General features: G+C 46.0%; 1 protein-coding gene across 1 annotated transcript in view; it reads right to left on the minus strand.

The window, feature by feature from the left end:
- The window catches only part of LOC144120841 (putative cationic amino acid transporter), a 123,887-nt gene extending 114,743 nt beyond the window's left edge, over window positions 1–9,144 (minus strand). The window contains exon 1 of the mRNA XM_077653599.1: window positions 8,290–9,144. The gene's annotated coding sequence lies outside the window, so the exon portion shown is untranslated. The remainder of the gene's footprint in view (window positions 1–8,289) is intronic.
- Between the last annotated feature and the right edge of the window lie 9,904 nt (window positions 9,145–19,048).

Raw genomic sequence — 19,048 nt, forward strand, 5'->3', positions numbered from 1 at the left:
CATTGAAGAATCCAAGGCGGCCGAAATTTATCCAGAGTTCTCACCTACGCCACATCTTTCTATCTCCATTCGTGTCTTCCAGCGCTCCCAGAATTCTACAGCATTCGTTACTTCAGGGCATCTTCGGAGACCAAGGAACAGTTATGTTCCGAGTCATGAGAAAAAAATTACCTTATTCAGACCTATAAATTCCTGTTTCCAGCTTTTATTTTTCTAGCAGCAGCTTGAACATCAGCGAAATGCGGTTTCTTGAAATTCCCTAAAACTACGTGAAAAATGGCCATTTCCATTGTTCTTGGACAAAAATTTTGAATATTGGAAAACTGTAAGGCACTGGTATAAAAATATTGACGGTAACAGTCTATTCTTCCGATATGTAGCAAGATATTTCTCTTATTGTGTTTCTATCGCTCGCATCAAGCAGTTAAGACTGCCGTAGAAAACTAATGGGGAACGGTTTTGACGATAGCAAAAACGTTAATAGCAAAAAAAAAAACAATCAAGCCTGGTGATGGGAGCTCTGCGAATATTTCCATTGTTATAGCGAAATCGTACAATATTTGAAGAAAAAAAATTGAGCCCATATTCTCTTTCTTGTTCAAAAAATGCTTTTGTCCAGAATTGTTGGGTATGTTTCTTAAAATTTTACTCCTCAGATTCCCTGAAACATAGAAAAGTTTTTGAATAGATTGTTACTGTCCAGACAGGCAATTTACATATCTGTGTTTTATATTAGCTCCGGCATTTATATGCACACGTTCATTTATACAGCAGAGAAGGCAACAACACACTCTTTCCTAAGTTGCTAAGCTGGCTGTCTCGCACTGCTTAACCGTCAAGCTAATGCCGAACACAGTTCAGGGTTCTTACGGAAAAAGAATGTTTACGAACGGGCTTCAGATTTTGGCAGTTTTGCCTAGTGTCATCGAAGCAAACGCCAGCCGATACAATCTTAGTCATGCAACGCACACGCTCCTTCATTTCGCCTTTAGAAATGGTTATGTAGCCATTCTTCTGGTGTGCACACACTAACCCAAAAAAAGTTGTTTTGTCAGTTTTAAAAATAAACGGTGTTTTTAAAACGTCAGCAATAAAACCAGGTAATTTTGGTGTGAAGAACATTTCGATTAGGAGGCCTGATACCGAAAGACGCACTGTGACATCTGCCATTAGTTTTTAATCAACTTCAAAGAACCTCCTATCAGTGTCTGGGCTTAACAAGCGCCTGAAGACTGCAATATTTTACGCTTTACATTGTAGATTTACTATAGCATATCGTGCTCACCAATGACGAATTTTATATTTCATGTAGCTAGAGAAACCTGCGCATGCACTTCCAGCTTCGAAGTCGCTTCATTTCAAACGTGCCGAATAAGAGTACATAACTCGGTGCCATATAAAACGCATGGTTTTTATCGAACATAGCACAAATCAAATAATCGCCCACCGAACTGAACGAAATACCACGTCGTTTCTTCGTATTCGGTATAACTGACCTAGAAACAAGAAGTGCCGTTGGACAGCACACTAAAGGAACAATCGGTGCGGTAAGAGCGAGAACCAAAGCAAGTAGGCTTTAAATAAAATGCGGAGTGCTCAGTAATTGCTGTTTGCTTTTATTGCATTTTCATTCTAATCGTACCGTACGGCATACGCTTCAAAATTGCGAATAGTGCGAAGCTTCATTTTCCTCTACCTAAGAGAACTTCGTAAATCTGCATCAAAAGCTTTTCCTAACACTCTTTCGTTTTAGACATCATCATCATCATCATCATCATCAGCCCTACTACACCCACTGCAGGGCAAAGGCCTCTCCCATGTCTCTCCAATTAACCCTATCCTTTGCCAGCTGCATCCACCCTTTGCCTGCAAACTTCTTAATCTCATCCGCCCATCTAACCTTCTGCCGCCCCCTGCTACGCTTACTTTCTCTTGGAACCCACTCCGTTACCCTTAAAGACCAGCGGTTATCTTGCCTTCGCATTACATGCCCTGCCCAAGCCCATTTCTTTCTATTGATTTCGACTAGGATGTCATTAACCCGTGTTTGCTCCCTCACCCACTCTGCCCGCTTCCGATCTCTTAACGTTACACCTATCATTTTTCTTTCCATGGCTCGCTGCGTTGTCCTTAACTTAAGCTGAACTCTTTTCGTTAGCCTCCACGTTTCTGCCCCGTAGGTGAGTACCGGTAAGATTATGCTGTTGTACACTTTCCTCTTGAGGGAAATTGGTAAACTGCCACTCATGATCTGCGAGAATTTGCCATATGCGCTCCACCCCATTCTTATCCTTCTAGTTATCTCCCTCTCATGATCCGGATCAGCTGTCACTACCTGCCCTAAGTAGACTTTATTAATTGCTGATTCTACGTCCTCATAGAAGCTTTCAACGGCCTGGTCATCATGGCTGGATGTGGGTGCGTAGGCCTGCACCACTTTCAGCTTGTACCTCCTATTCAGCCTAATTACTATAGCTGCTACCCTCTCGTTAATACTGTAGAACTCCTCTACGTTGCCAGCTATATCCTTATTAATGAGGAAACCCACACCTAGTTCTCGTCTATCCTCTAACCCGCGATAGCACAGTATGTGTCCGTCCTTTAGTACGTAAAAGAAGCTCTCGCCGGCTTTCAGTAACAATGTAGACAAAGAAAGGCTTGACGAGAACCCCAGATGTTGCTATTGGAGCTCCAGATGTTGCTATTGGAACCCCAGGCGTTGCTATTGGAATCCCAGACGTTGCTATTAGAACCGCCCCGATGTTGCTATTATACGTTAAAAAAAGTGACGCAACTGCCCAAAGCTGCAGCGTGCTTTTAACGCTTGCGCAGGGTTAAACTCTTGGTCACATTTGCAGTTTTTTGTTAGGGCCATTTTTTATGTTTAAATTCAAAATGAGAATACAGTACATGGTTTGACGCCATGCTCTCTGACGCAATAGTGTAGAAAAAAAACTAAATGCAAATCACACCGACAGGCGATAAGAGTTCTCGCCCGAGCACTTATCTATCATCTCCTCTTCTCTTTAATGGAGCTGGTTGAGCTACCACCCCCAACGCCCAACCCTCCCAACCCTCCCACTTTTCAGTAAAAGCCGTGGCGCAGTGCTATTGCGCCTAAAGCTAAACAGCCTGAAGGCAATCAGATGCAGACTACGGCAAAGAGATTACCTCAGAACAATTACGGCGCAAAGCTGCTTCAGAAGAATACAGGAAAAATTTTTGCCCTCAAAATAACAAATGAACCATAACAGAAGGGATATGCGGGCAAACGAGCGCGCTTATAATGCTCCGTAGAGCGATAGAAAGAACGGCACCACCGAACAAAAAGGCTTACAGACCAAGACAAACGCCTTATCTTAGTCCCGGCTAAGCTTTGTTGCTTGAGAAGCCCGGCACACTGGAATAAGCTTAGCGCTCTACTGCTGCTGAGAACGCGAAATCTCCGGCCTAATTATTCTGCGCGGCTAATTATACAGGGATCTTCAGGAACGCGGCTTTGTGAGGGCTATTTCCAAACGCAGGGCTAAGTGAGCCATGCGTATCAGGCTTTCTACTATTTTATTTCTCCTATCTTTTCTACGAACTTGGACCTTTTGCGTTCAGCCAAAGAACATCGACATTTTTTTTTCTCTAACGCTCAATTTAGTTGCGTTGCACTAATGCATTCACTCCCGCTTTGAGGCAGGCGCCGCCAAATAGCGCATCGCCTCAGTGGTCAGGCGGTCGTTATGACCTCCAGAACTTCGCCACCGAGAAACTTTCGACACCGCTTTAACGATCAGAGGCAACAGACACCAAGCTCAACGACAACAAAAAATTGTGCTGTAAGCAAGACTCACAGAGCCCGTCAAATGTCTCGATAATGTATGCTCAAACCAACAAAAAATCCCCGTTCGTATATATTTTTAACCCATATCAGTGAATGCTTTTGAGTCATTAAGCCTTGACTTCAAGTATTGGAGGATTTAGGTTCTTGGCTACTATCCCCCGAGAAAGTTAGGAGTGGACATCTCTTACCTGTAATAAAAATCATCACCGCCCCATATTTAACGGAGGACGTTGAATCTCGTTTAATAAATGGATGAGAAGGCCACCTATACCAACCTCTCCCTACGTGCCTCTCTCGTGAGCTAGGGTCTCATTTATTCCGGCTCGTTTATCACGAGCCAGCAGCGTCGTATTAACCGCTTTCATTTATTTCGAGTGGCTTCCACAGTGCAGCCGCTCTTTAATGACGCAGCTCTAATCTATCGCCACTCGACTCCCCGTCCAGCTACTCTACATCCGCAGATATTTATACATATACAGAGCCTACGTATATACGGTTTCATGTTGCTTCCTTACTTTCTGCCTCGAAATCGATATATCGATAGGAGTAACGATCAACTCATGCCAAAACACGAAGTGTGTATCTTCGATCCATTGACTTTCTGGACATAACACGATCAGGCACCCGGGGGCACTTGTTGTTGCTGTTTTCGTTACCCTCACACAATGGCACTTGCCCACATGGGGGGATTGGCCTCGTCGCACGGGGCCTATAGTTAGCGTGAGCCTCCTTTTTTTTTCTTCAGTAAACATTCAACAGTGCGTTTATTCTGATTAATGTCGTTTTGATACGGACTGCGTATTTTTTCCTAGCAGCAAGCTGCGTCGGTAAGTGAACGACTGTAAAGATAATAGGGCTATTCAGAGCACGTGCTATAGGGTCATTTCTCTATATTCAGGAGGAATGGCTGTTCTTAATGGAGCATTTATTATCAACCAAGCCGCGCACCACGTGATTTTTTATTTATCCGGGGTATAAAAAATTTTTATAAACGCCAAGAGAACCTGGCTGGCGCTACAGCTTCAAGAAAGACTGTCATGTGCTTTGTCATGCGGAAAAGAGGCAGTGAAGGTCTGCAGGAAAGCGCAGCTCCTATATACTGGCACCACGCACGGTATGTACTACACGCGGCAATCGAAGAGAAAGAAAATTTCTCCGAACGTCACGATAAAGCATTTGCCCCCTATTTAGCTTAATATTAAGGTCTTATTAGTGAAATGCTTCGTTTTTAATTTGAAATGACGCATTAAATGACGGGTGCAGTGGCAGGTTGTGACATATTACTACCCGTGCAAGGTTTGATAAATAGCTCCATAGTATCGTCGGACCTGAATCCTAGTGTTACCCTTTACGCGACCGTGTTAAGCTCCTGTTCAGCGCAGAAACAGCGCTTCGAGAGAATCCCGATTGGTCCAGAGGTCGAGATGACAGTTAACAGAAGGTACACAAAGGTTTTTCTTATGAAGCCGCATGTTAACAGGCAGAGCTTTGCCGTATTATTTATAGAAAAATGTTTTTGGTGGAATGAGTAATCGACATTTTGCACACTCGCGTTAACACGTGATGACCCTTGATGCCAAAGTACACAGAACGACACAATGTCGGAGAAAGCCACTGAGGCACGTCCGTTCAACTTGGCTAAATAAAGACGTGTTTCTTTTGTTGGTGTACCGCGTGGCCTAGTATTGCTGCTGATATATGCTAATAAGTGTGCCTAATTAGAAATAGGCACTAATTAAGAAAGAAAGCAAATAATCAATGAAGAGGCTCTGAAACACCTTTGAGGAGAGCACATCAACTCGCTAAATCACTGCATTGTGTCGTCATTTAACGCCAGAGCCAAATAATAGGCTTCTAGACGCAGCATAGAACGCACAATTATGCGCGAAAGTTGGCCAGGCCTTCCTTGCGAATATTTAATGTTCGCACTCTCCTCCGTCGCATCACTCCTGCGTATGCCGGTTCAGATATGGCTATTGGTTAGAATCTTTCAGACGTCAGGCAGCTACCTAGGTGGCCAATATGCGATGCAGCTCCGGTGGGTCAGAAAGTTACTCCCCGGCGGTGTGACCGGCGGGGAAGCGCTGACCTTTCTGCGTGCAAAAAGTGACGAGTGGAGAGGGAAAGGCGCGAAGACGCTGAATTTCAAATTTTGGCTACACATAACTCAGCTTCTACAAAGCGCATCAAAAAATTCTTGCTGGAGGATATTCGTGAAGCGGCGTCCTTAACAGCACAGGAGTAACGCAACTTTATTAAATCCCCTTTCATAGCCCCTTTAAAGCTGTCACGTCATACCTCTGAGGCGGAGCTTGAGTGTCCTCCTATTTTTCGTCACACGACAGCGTCCTCAGTAGGGCACAAAGTTCTACCTGCGTAAATAACGCAGGTAGAGCTAGCAATGAGAGACAACAATCTGCTGGTTGGCGAGTGCTGATGCTGCGGCCGAAGAAGCATTTTTATTCGTTTTTTTTCTTCAAGAGTACCGACGCTACGGTCAATTCTGCGGCCGGTAGTCAACGCCGTTTGCGCACAGCCGTGAACAAAACCATGGCTCCCCATCTTCCCTAGTTTTGGGAGGAGTTCACAAGACATGAGACTTTTCAAACGCCGAAAACTTGCACCACGGCTAGTTGTATACAAGCGTTATTTTTTTTTTGTTATTTGCTCTCATACTGCACAACGGACCAGACCACGTCCTGTGTCTAACACGACGCACTGAACTCTCTTTCTCCCCTTTTTCTCTCTTCCTTTTCGCTTTCCTAATTCCTGTGCCCATGTGAACGGTGCCTTATCGGTCATTATTCTTATTGACATTCCTAGCTTTTCTCTATATTATATATTTTTTATCTTTTAACGCGATAGTGTTAAGGGTCTCGTTCAGCGGTAACTTCGGCGTCCGCGTGTCGAGAAAAGCAGGCGGCCCACCTGTCACATAGATCACGTGACCTGTGACGTCATCACAACCTGCCCACCATGGCAGGTGGAAACCTGACCACTGGATTGTGAGCTAACTGCCCACCGTGGCCGGTGGCAGTTAAATTAATTACTCGTGGCGTGATGTTGTTTGGGAAGAGCAAACTAGGTCTCACCACTCCCACTTGTGGCTGTGTTTCAAACAGCCACCTTCCAGGGCAGTGGTGCATCGCTTAACCGCTACACCACCGCGCGAGGAGTGGAATGAGAACTTCCCACGATCCATGAATGTAAAGAAAATATATGGGCACGCATGCAGAACCTTGCCGAATGAGAAGGAGTACTCACAGGGGATCTTTAATGCTATCGCATGCTTTTAAGGGTTGGATAAGCGTTAAGTGATGGTGGCATCCCTTACAAAAATTTCTTTAGAGAGTCTATAGACTGTCCACATACTTCTGCCTGTGAAGTCAATAGACTCTCTATAGACAAACCGTAGAGAGCAGTCTGTAGGCAATACAAATCCTATAGACAGTCTAGAGACAATCTATAGATTTATGGCCATACAATTTTAGTAGACGTTTGTCTATATAGAGTCTATAGACTATAAATAGGCAAAAATAGATATCTATAGGAATGCAAAAGAGTCTATAAGACGTCTATAGACTGTCTATAGACCATTTTTGTAAGGCAAGAACGAACATTGCCCGTGTCTGTGAAGCGATACGCAAAGAGGACAGAAGGCATCTGAACGGGTCCATCAACGCTAACACGTCGTACCCTTAGCGGCACATAAGTGTCCCCTGAAGTAAAATTATAAAGATGGCTTTCTTCGGGCATAAGCAGAAGTCACGTATATGCTGTGCGATTACTTTTACGGGCTGATTGAGGATGTGCTTTCGCCATTTGCTCCAATAACCCCACCTATGTACTATATGTGAATGTAATACAATACGCAAGAGCTGCAACATGACGTATGCGAGACCTACAGGATACCACTCGACGAATATATCGCGTTAAAATGATGTTAGCGTTCGACAGACGAACATCATCTTTAAGCGCTACGAAAGACTCCAAAACCGAGAACACGACGGCAAGAGACGCCTGGTTACAGCGTCTCAGTCAAGTGCGCGCTTTGCTAAGCACAGCTCATAAAATCCCAAGTCAGGTGCATTCCACGTTACAGAGGCGCGCTCTTTCAAACGCCAGTCCGGTGGCTCTGCGTAGCACTACGCGGCAATGCTGCGCGCGATCTCGTGACTGCAGCAGTCTCTTCACGCGGCGAGCGCTGCGCGGAATATGCCGGCGCCGCGCTCAACTTGCCAAGAAGGAGAACGCAACAGTTTCGAAAGCGCCCCAAGAGCCGCATACCACTCGCGAAAGAAGGAAGGGAAATAAGGAAGGACGGGAGGAAAGGCCCACGGACGATACAGGAGGATCGATTTAGAATGCAGGCCACGGGACCCGACAGGGATGGCGAAAAGAAAAAAAAGGAGGGGTGAAATGAATAACGCTGTGGAAAAAAAGAAACGACCGCTTACCTGTCTTGTCCCCAAATGGTATGTAGTCAAGCCGCTGCACCTTTTTCTCCCCGTTGCTTGAATACACCAACTTGAATGCTCGTTGAATAGCGGGCGAGCTTGGATCTTCGTCCTGAGTTCTCCTTCACTTCAGCTAGGCCGAAGGCGAATAGCAGACGAAACCGTTCCACAGCAGCGTAGCAGGCGAGAATAAGAAGGGCACTTTCGGGTCCGATTGTTCTTTTTTTGCTGGCTCAACAACGGTTGCGTCAACTTCACTCAAAATCTCCTCCTAGCCCACCTCCGAGGCATTAGCGCAGGAAGACAATGAAGACGGCTTCATTAGAGCACAAACCGCAGAGTTTCACGCTAAAATACGGGAGGGAAGAGGCGCAGCAAATACCGACGCCAGTGCTGTTAACCGATTGAGCACACAGGACAAACAGGCAGGCGGGGAACGCGGCGCCTTTCCCCACCAATTCGGGAAGCGGCGTTCGCAGACAACCAACTTGAAATAGACGCAGCAGACGACGGCGACGATTGGGATTTAAAACCGGGAAGAAGCAGACGATAAAAAGGAGGTGGCGACCTGGCAGGGCCTCCTTGTTCCCGTTGCGTGCACTGCTTGCTTCCCTACACCCTCGCCACCACCTCTGTGGGGAAAAAAGAGATGAAAAGCGGTGAAGGACTCGGGTCCTGGTGGCGGCCTCCCTAACTCCTCTCTGGCGACTCTTCAGTGACACGCACCAAGGCGCTGGAGCACGCTAGCCGACGCCGCACTCCCCGCTGTCGCATCCCGGCAGTATGCGCTGCTGCTAGGCGCCCGCTGATGCAGCCCGCGCTGCGTCTGGCACGGGGCTTGCCGCGTCTGGCGCTGCCGCCGCGGCTAGCAACCATGGCGGCGGGAGCTGCGCGCGCTAGTGGGGAAGGTTTGTCCCTGTTTATGGGGAGCGCCGTGGGGAAACCGGGTGGAGAGGGAAGGGAGACGCTGGCGGGCCGGCCCTCGTGATCGGGCGTCTTCTCGTTGCGGGAAGGAGAAAAAAAGAATGGGGAATAAAACGTGGGCGTATGCAGCACTTATCGCAGAGGTGCTTCCGAAATGCGATTAATCCTGTCACTCGGAAAGAAGGAGAAGGAGGCTTCGTAGATTGACGAACACGGTCAATGGACGTCGATATGTTAGGGATGTGGTTATGGGGAAAGGAAAAGCGCAGTAACGGTCTCATTTGGGTCGCATACCAGAACCCCGCCGTGATGGCAGAGGTGAAGGAGCAAAAGACAGAGCGCGATTTTTTAAAATATGCCAATAGCGATTGGGATACTTGCCTGTCAGACCTCGCGTACTCAGAATCATACCATCCTTTGCAAAAAATACTCGGTTTGCATCCGATTCAGTGTTTACACTTCGATAGCTATATTTCGTACCGCTGTTTAATCGCTAGATTCATGCTCGAGCCGGCTCACATCTAAAGTATTCGTATTCGGCTTTCGGAAAGTACTCTTCGCACACCGTAGCGACGTATCTATCCGCAATTGGGGATAGCGAGAAACTTGTCTTAAATGCTGCGATGAAAACCTTCAATCTATCGCATAATACTTCGAACGGTGGAGGCACAAAGGATCAAGCGAAGGATCTATCGTACGCAACTTTGTGTTCTGGTTTCAGGAAGAGTACTTGGGGTCATTACGTAGTGCCTGTATGTGACACCAGGAGGTATGACGCTCAAACCTTGAGAAGATGCAAGTGAGAAAAATTTTACCGGCCGTGGTGGAACTTCAACGCAAAGTTCCTCCTACCTCAGCAGTGCGAGCGGCGTCACTTCTCCTAATGTGATGCGCAATTCAGTTAGAAAAAAATTGGCGGTGGTTTAGCTCTGGTTAAACCTGGAGTGACGCGATAGCTACAGCTGGCCGAGTGAAACTTGTTCACGTGACCCAACCACGTGACGAACCACGTGATCAGCCACGGCGCCGGCAGCTGCTCCGCACCACGTGACAGCGTGGCGGCGCAGCCGCAGGGTGGCGGCGCCGCCACGCTGAAGGCTCGAAATGCTACCGTAATGTAGCTATCGCTACAAAAAAAAGTCGCTAGGCTGACAGTGCCACCCCTCATTGAAGATGATACCGAAAGAGCTCAGACCAGATTAACAGCAGGGGTGACTCGGATATACCCCCTGCCGTAAAATCAGTCGTAATAGAAGCACGAGCGTACAGAAGATCAGCGGGCTGAAGGTGACAGATATCAGTAAAGGAACGACGCTGTAACTGTTTTACCCAAGTTGGACACATGTAAAGCGTAAATGAGGAAAGGAATGAATAAAGAGATGAAAAGAGGCAGATAAACAGAAATCCACCAACTGTTTACGGCCCTTTAGTAGCACTAGTGCCAGTTGTGCGGACGCCGCTAACCAGTGGTGTTGACTGGATCCGGACAAGTTAGCCCCGAGTGGTAGTGCTGAATAAATGCACGCCTGATGCTGGCAAGAGAAATCAGTGAGACATTACACTTAATGAGAAACAAAACCATGTGCATTTCGCCTACCACCTATCATATTAAAGGGGCTGTGAAGGGGGGGGGGGGGGGTCTAATGAAGTTGCGGTATGCGGTATGCTTCACGAATTGTGTCCAGCAAGAATTTTTTACATGCTCTTTGTAGAAGCTGAGTTTTCTGTAGTTAAAGTTTAAATTTCAGCGTCTTCGCGCCTTTCGCTCTCCTCTCGTCACTTTTTTCACGCTGGAAAATAGGCGCTCCTTCTCGACACCCCCCCCCGGGAGCGGAGCTTCCCGACCTGCCAGAGCTAAGCGGCTTATTGGCCGCGGCCACGGTAGCTGTCTGACGTCTGAAAGAATCTAACCAATGGCCACCTCTCACCTTGTCTACGCAGATGCGGGGGACGGAGGAGGGTGCGGGCATGAAAAAGTCGTCGGGAAGGGCTCGCCAACTTTGACGCGTGATTGTGGTTCGTCTGCTGCGTGTAGAAGAGTATTATTTGGCTCTGGTTTTTATGGCAACACAGTGCAGTGACTAAGTGAGTTAATGTGCTTTCCTCGGAAGGCGTTTCAAAGCCCCTTTAAGGGAGGAGGAATTACATATACCGACAGCACGTGCTGATGACTTGAACATTTCGGTTTTCCATGTTTATATTTACATTGTTTACCTTGCATTGATCATCTATTCTTTTGTGTGGCTTCTGAACTGTTCCTTCTGACAATAAAGCTCTATAGTTGTTATCCAGCAAGTGTCCTGTGGCTATCCTGTTCGCGTGCAGTTGTATGTTCGCGTTGAATCCTTCTAAGATCAAATAATGTTTACCACTACGCCAGCAGCCTGTACTTTTGCCGAGAAAGTAAACAGGGTATCTAGATCACCGCCAGGATTTATCTCGTATTCTTAGGGGTTTTTCAGGGGAGCTACTAGAATTCCAATTTCTCGAGGCAGTATTACTTGAGATGTAAAATGTTGTGAAGTGTAAAGCTAGTTGTTTATTCAAAGTTTATTTTTCCTATTTCCAAGAGACACTAAAACAAGCGCATGAAAGTTGTTAAACATCACTAGCCTCAGCTCCTGATACAGAGGTCTTCAGCACACGATTACTAGACACTTAACAAAACTAAAGAGAAATAAGTGATGAAAATGTGCGGTCGAAATGAATGCGCTTGCCAAGCAAAGGTAAACTTAACGCCTCTCCGCAATTTCGCGGGAGAATATCATTTTTTCTTCAGACCACGAGCGATCGCACACAGACGAAAACTAAGTAAGACACAGGCGACACAAATGTCCTCGTGGTGTCAAGAAATGCATCGCAAACAAGCACAACAGTTCGTGCGCGGTAATAAAATATTCATCCGCCCCGGCACTGACAGTGAGAATAGAGCACGAAGAAATTGGCAGTGACTTGACTTGGCTAACCCTGGAATTCAGCGAAAAGCAAGCACGCTTTCTAAGCATCTGTGGCTCGTCCATGACAGCTCAGCTACACGCTCGGGGTGGCCGTTCTATGTATGGACCTCCTTCACCCCGCGACGTCACGAAGATGCGGTAGCGCTGACGTTAGCAGCGACTTTCGCATGGTAGGCAAAACAGGTTCCGCTTGCCCGTGCCTACCGCAGCTGCCGCAGCTACCGGCGGCTGTGTCAAGCCTGTGCACTGCAGAAGCAGCATGTATTGACCAGCTGCGTCACTGCTGGATCCGCGTAGTAGCATAAAAAATATTAAATTAGCCTCGATAGGTTTCTCGCGCATAAATGCCGCATTCGGAAACTGGCTAACAGGCATTGGGCCATGGTAGTAAAGCGCGAAGTCTGGGAATCGATAGGCACTGCCACTCAATGCACTTAATAGCATGCAAGTTACTGCGTTCATTCACCTGAACTTCAGGATAGTAGGCTGATAATTGCTCAAGGAAAAAAAAACACATATGCAGCTGCACACGTACTTATCACCTTGAGCCGGAGTGCACAGGGCGCCGACAGGTTCACTCGCCCCCAAGGAATACGTTTTTTTTTGTTAATAGCACACCATGTTTCAATGGCGCGTTTTTATGACATTTAATATTTACTTGAAACTGTTTCTTGATATGACGACGTAATTATTTCATTCGAGTAGAAAGAAGTCTGGTAAGTTGTGTCAATCTTGCGCGATCGCGTTGGTGTGCTTAGAATAGCGTACCTTAAGTGTGCTAAACGCCATATGCTTTTCATTGCATCATGCATGTGTCATGTTTCATGAGGTAGTACATGATCGCGAAGCTTGTTTGGAAAGAAGCAGCCGCAGGCGTGCTACTAACAGACACGTGGCGAGATTGAGAGGGGACGCGGCAATGAAAAGTGTTTTCGTTATTCATGCATGCGATATGTAACTAAACTTGGTGCAAATATGAAATTCCTACGCTACTTTCAGTAGTTCCTTTTATTTATAGCTATACCTGGTGCAGTTCTGGGTAATTATAATTAACACCGTTGTCAAGTCCCCCCAAGGTCTCAAATAATTGAGTAGATAGTGCGCAGTTTTTTTATGCCAGCATGTACATAAAGCCCTGTTCTGTACGATGCCGCGATTAGCTCTTTTTCTATATGATCAGTACTTATTCATGCATAGTTACATGAAAACGTTTCTTACAAGAAATAACTAACACAGTACTTACTGCACGTGTAGGGAAAAAAATCGAGAGATTTATTACGCTCCTCAACGTCTCAGGAATAGTTTGCGATAAATGGAATCATTTGATTTTCATGCGAATTACGAAGGTGAGTGATCCAGTCGCAGAAAATGTGAGAGGTCACAAAACGAACCTTAAAGTTTATTCCCTCGTTTATGGCATCTTCGCTTTCGCTTTGGTCAAAGAAATGCGGCACTGAAATCAAAGAAATTACCTCACAATTTTTGACGACCACACTTCTAAAAAGCGTAATTTATAAATTTGTACTCAATATTTTGCTATAATTTTTCTTTACGAAAGTAGACTTCAGGGCTAGGAAAGAAAATGATTCTAGAAATCAAAAATTTTCACCAAATCGACCAGCTTAACAAGATGACAAGTCGGCCTGGCTGGTGCGTGGTCATGCGGCTAAAAACAGCGCTAAGCGAGACAGGAGATCACGGACACGACGCTGTCCCCACTTTTCGCACAGCGCGACACGTACGTATGTCAGCAGACGATGAGCGCATGTCTGCTCCGATGAAACAAGGCCAGCACTTCCCCTCACTATTGTCTCGAAGTAAAATCATTCCGGCTAGTGCAGAGTGTCAAAACTTGTTTTATTCAATGCCTAGCGCATAAATAAACGGCAGGAACGCTTTCTACATGCTTACTACTAGCCATATATACAATACAGTGGCAAACTATTTCTCTTTATAGGCCGCACGTGGCCAACGCGAGCTCGTGTACTTCAACAAATAACTAGGTTGGAAGCATCGACCATTGCTATGATTCGCAGAAACAGGAAACGCGCCTACAAGCCTTGAAAACCGGCGCTCAACACCTATCCGCGACGCCACTCCCCGACCTTTTGCTTACCACGAGCTCGCTAGCGACTGCAGCACCACCTCGTTTGTTTACAAACATGCAGGAGGTCTATACCCTCACGACCACGTGGCTATGACGTGGTATATCACATGGTCTTACGACACCTCCATCGAATGTCATCACGTGCTTTCCGATCACCCCATCGGATGTTCTTAAGGTCAAAGGTTAACCCAAAGGTCACCCAATGTCAAAGGTAAACTAAAGGTCATGGGTCAAGGTCAGGCGTCAAGGGTTCGACACCATAACTGCACCACAAATGGTCATACACGGCTATCCATGGTTGGGTGGAAGGTCGTTCAAGGTCGTTGTGCTGCCTACCCGAAGACTGCTTTGCCTAGCATAGTGAAACATTTCGCCTCCAAACATGATGTGCAATTACAAGCGCATTCTGATCATCGATCACAACCCTGTGCTGATCACAGTCTGCATCGATTCACCCTCTCACCTCGGATCCAAGCACGAAAAAAACAATTTCTCATTCCTCTTCGCCAGTTCCAGTCGAAGGAAGGAAGCCAGACCGGCTGACCATGACACCCGGCAAGCAAACTCACCAAAAAATGAATACGCCCAAGAAGTCTCACAATTCGATACGCAAGGGATGTCGTTGAGCGTTTACATACGTCCGCAGTGGGGGAGAGAATAAGGACGATAAACATGAAAGGGGAAATACGAGCATGCCAAAGCGGCGAGCAGTGTATTAAAGTAGTGCACTGTTTATTCCCTAAGCAATTCCCAAGAAGTAATGCAGTGCTCTACGTTCGTACGCAAAAACGGAAACCCGCTCCCGTGGGCTGCCTGTACACAAGATAGAAAACAAGGCGGTAGCCATCGATTGTGGCAATTACAAGGTGATCAAATTTTGCCGATTCAGAATCCGTCTTTCTCTGATGTGGGCCTTTTGCGCACACGTTGCAGTTCTGCTGGGCCCATTACAAAACGATCCACAAGATACCAACACGTGAAGTCACCTGACTAAAGAACAAATTACTCGTGCCAGAAACGTCCCTTCTGAAACTTGTCACGCTAAAGCACTTCAGTTTAATTTAAAAAGAAAAAAAAGCGAATGCTTTTGTCTGGCTGTAGTTTTTTTGCAACCACACAGCAATGTGCCCTCTGCTTAGGACGAAGCTGAAATAAAAAAAAGGAACTGCTTCCAGAATGTTTCATCTTAATCCTAGGCATACAGTTGCTTTCAATAAGAAGTCCGATTGGCATGTTTGCGGATAAGTGAAAACATTGGAATGCTTTCAAGTCGGTGAGTGATAAAAGATTGAGGGAGGTCAGCCTCTTGACGCGGGGGGCAAGTTTATTTAATACAAAAAACGTAGCGCGGCGGTGGCGTCAAGGTACGGTGGCGCACCTGAAAACAAAAACTATGCGTGAGGGACAAATTAATTAAATAACTAAATAATTGCTGTATACTTGCATGGACAGCAGAGTTGTGGACCGCAATAAAAGCTGTAGTGGTGGATTAGGCTTAATTTTGGCTACCTCTATGTCGTTCTTCATCCTGCCTGGAATGTCAGCACACGACCTTTTTCCATTTCTTCTGCTTCGAAATGTAGAGCTCTGCTGCTGGGATCGAACTCGCGACCTACTGAATAGGAGCACAGGATGCCACCGCCGTTGAGCTACCGACTGGGTTATGAGGCTTTGAAAATTCGTAACATGACTGCGCAAGAGTCGATCTCACGCCCGCGAGAATTAAGGAGTGAGGCACCTCAACTTCACCTACGAACCCGATCTCAAGAACATCGACAGTGGACGGGGTGTCCACATCCAGTATTAGGACACAGCGCGCAAGGGTTCTGAGTCCGCACATCAGAATAATTTGTTGCACTTTATCATTTACGTATTCTGTAATTAAGCAGTAAAGAACATCATCCCAAAACGTTTCAAAAGTATGAATAACTGGCACGGGTATAGAAAACTGTGAAAACAGAACGTGTCTTCAATATTTCAAATACATAAAGGGTACGGAATCTTACTGATATTTCTATGTGTTCTTTAATTTTGCTTTTTATTCATTGCTTTAATGACGTTCTTAATTACAAGAACTCTCACAGCTTTATCATGGGTTCTGCGGTTCTTGTTCAGTGACTTTTTTAAAGGATTTGAGTTCAACAGCTTCTACCACGAGGCAGAGCCGCAGCCGACACTTTTTGTGCACCTATAGCGCCCCTGGGCTCCGTAGCGATGCTTGTTTAATGTTCCAGCATGAGCCTCGAATGCAGTGTGTAGTGCTTTTAAATCCCTTTACGTACAGAAACACACACATTTTGCTGATGGCGCAGTGACATAAAAAAGAAATGTTTACCATTGTGTCACTACGGCGAACACATCGCTTCCATCTCAATCATTCCGCCAGTTTGCATAATGGTATAAACAAAATTGTAAGTTGTAAACTGTAGAGTTTAACTTCCCAAAGGGACATATGGGCTATGCGGGGCACCGTAGTGTGGAGCTCCGAATTATTTTCAACCACCTGCGTTCCTTTAACGTGCGCTGCACATCCCACAGTTCATGGACGCCTTTATGCTTTTTGCCTCCTTCGAAACTCGGCCGCCGCGGCCGGAATTGAACCGGTGTCCTCCGCTTAATTAGCCGAGATAATGGTACAAGCCTTCTCCATAGTGGTGCTCTATACCGGAGTAGGACACAAATTACGCTCTAACTTTATGCGGCAGTGACGTCGGAGCGCCGTGACCTCTGCAATGCAGACTGTCGGTCCGCCGGAGTTTCTGCTTGCCTGTGCCGCCTTTGTGTTAGTAGCCCAAGCCTGTGCGCTAAGTACGATGGTAACGGTGGACAATAAATAGCAATACAGTAGTCTAAATGTGAATATTATTCAATTGTTAGCATAACTAGGCCACCATAGCAGCCTAGTTTTTCTCCTGCTTTTCTTATAGGGACTTATAGGGAGGTTGAATTCTGTTGGCATGTATCAATACGTTACGCCTTCAAATTAGAAAAAAGTTATTTGAACTGAAAACAGAGGTTTACTAAGCCAGAAATACAGTACACCTCAAGTACAGGTAGCGCCGACATCGGCTGTTTTCGGAAACAAACTGCAGTAAAGGCAAGACAAATTTCTAAGCGGATCCCGGAGGCTAGGCTGTGCTTCCATTCATTTCTCTACGGCGATCACAGAGTCTTACAGGGTGCAGACATCACGATTTAGAATCGAGTGACAAGAAAATCTTTAACTCCAATTTCACCTCAATCAATTCGGCCGTAGATTCCGTACAAACGTCAAAATAGCCAGAAAAAACTTTAGAGTCCATTTTACGAAGAAAAAAGTGGACGGAGCTTTCATCGATGTCCACCTCAGAAGGAAGCAGGACTAGCAAGAAGGGTCAGTGCAAGCTTCATTGAGGTCATCTTGATGTGCTCAAGCGCTTTTCTCTACCCCGCCTTTTCAATTACCTTCCGTAGAAAACGCCCGACGAGTAAGATTACGGTGAACGTGAAAGACTAATCAGACTTAACGTGTCAGGGCTCCACCCAGTCTGTAAAGCACTCCGTGGAGGACGGCTAGGGCTGAATTTCGGCCCCTAAGATTTTATATTTTGCACCAAAAAACTTAGTACATCGGTGTTTTTGCGTTTAACTTTTTATTAAATGTGATCGTCGTGGTCGGAAAACAAACGTGCGGACCTCTGCTCGACAGCGTATCGCCAGTTTACTGAAATCGATACTAAGGCTTCATACATCGACGGCGCACGTAGTAGACCGGGTAAATATTTGGCCCATAAAATTTTGTGAATTATGGGCGGAGATGCGTGTAAATGACAGAATCTCATAGCAGTTCTTTCAATACGCACGACCTAAATGAAACATCCCATTTTATTCATTTATTTAGTTTTCAAGGCGTGAAAAGGGGCGTATATTGGCGATCAAAAGGAATGAATTTCTGTAAATATTACGTCCAGCGTTTCGAGGGTTTATGATGCAAATGTTTTAGGCATGCATACTGACAAGCGCACTGGCACGTGCAGCCTTGTTATCAGGGCTGCCACTGACTGTTCCGTTGTTAACACTCGTGGACGCTATAGTACTGACGCTTTTCAGCAAAACCTTTCCTGAAGTAAAAAGAAAGAATGCACAAAAGAAAACATAAAAGCTGCCAAAATGTAGCATGCACATTTTTAATGAAAACAAAGGTAGTACTTTACCGTTACTTTATACAAATAGGTATTAGGCCACACGGTGAGATATAGATATGCAGACAGAGTTCGACTACTATCGCGCCTATCGTGTACTTCTTCGCGTTTTTCTGAGCCAAAGGGAAATTGAAATTCGTACCTTAATTGGCAATATTATGCCAGATTCTATCACTGTAAAACAAGATATTTACTTTTCCGTAATAATCTCGCGGCCCATTTCGATCAGTTTTCGGTCCCTTTAGTAACATGGCAGCGAGGAAATGGGAGGGGCGCTCATATAGCTTTTTTGTCATTACGCCACCTCTTCGACCATTCAGCGTGACACCACTTGAGCTCCGTGGCGGCGCCGTTGGTCACGTGGGTTGATCACGTGGTGCGGAGCAGCTGAGCAACAGCTGCGCGCATGCGCCGTGTCAAGTGGGACGAAGATGAAGAAGGAACGCCCAGCGAAACGGAGCGGCGAAAGACTGACTTTGCAATTCGACTGAGCGAGTTCCACTCGGCCAGATGTAGCTTTCGCGCCGCTCCAGGTTTAACCAGAGCTAAACCGCCAGCATTTTTTTTTCTTTGTGTTTCGATGTAACTGA

Source organism: Amblyomma americanum, chromosome 2 (genome assembly GCF_052857255.1).
Source record: "Amblyomma americanum isolate KBUSLIRL-KWMA chromosome 2, ASM5285725v1, whole genome shotgun sequence".
Taxonomy (NCBI): Eukaryota; Metazoa; Arthropoda; class Arachnida; order Ixodida; family Ixodidae; genus Amblyomma; species Amblyomma americanum.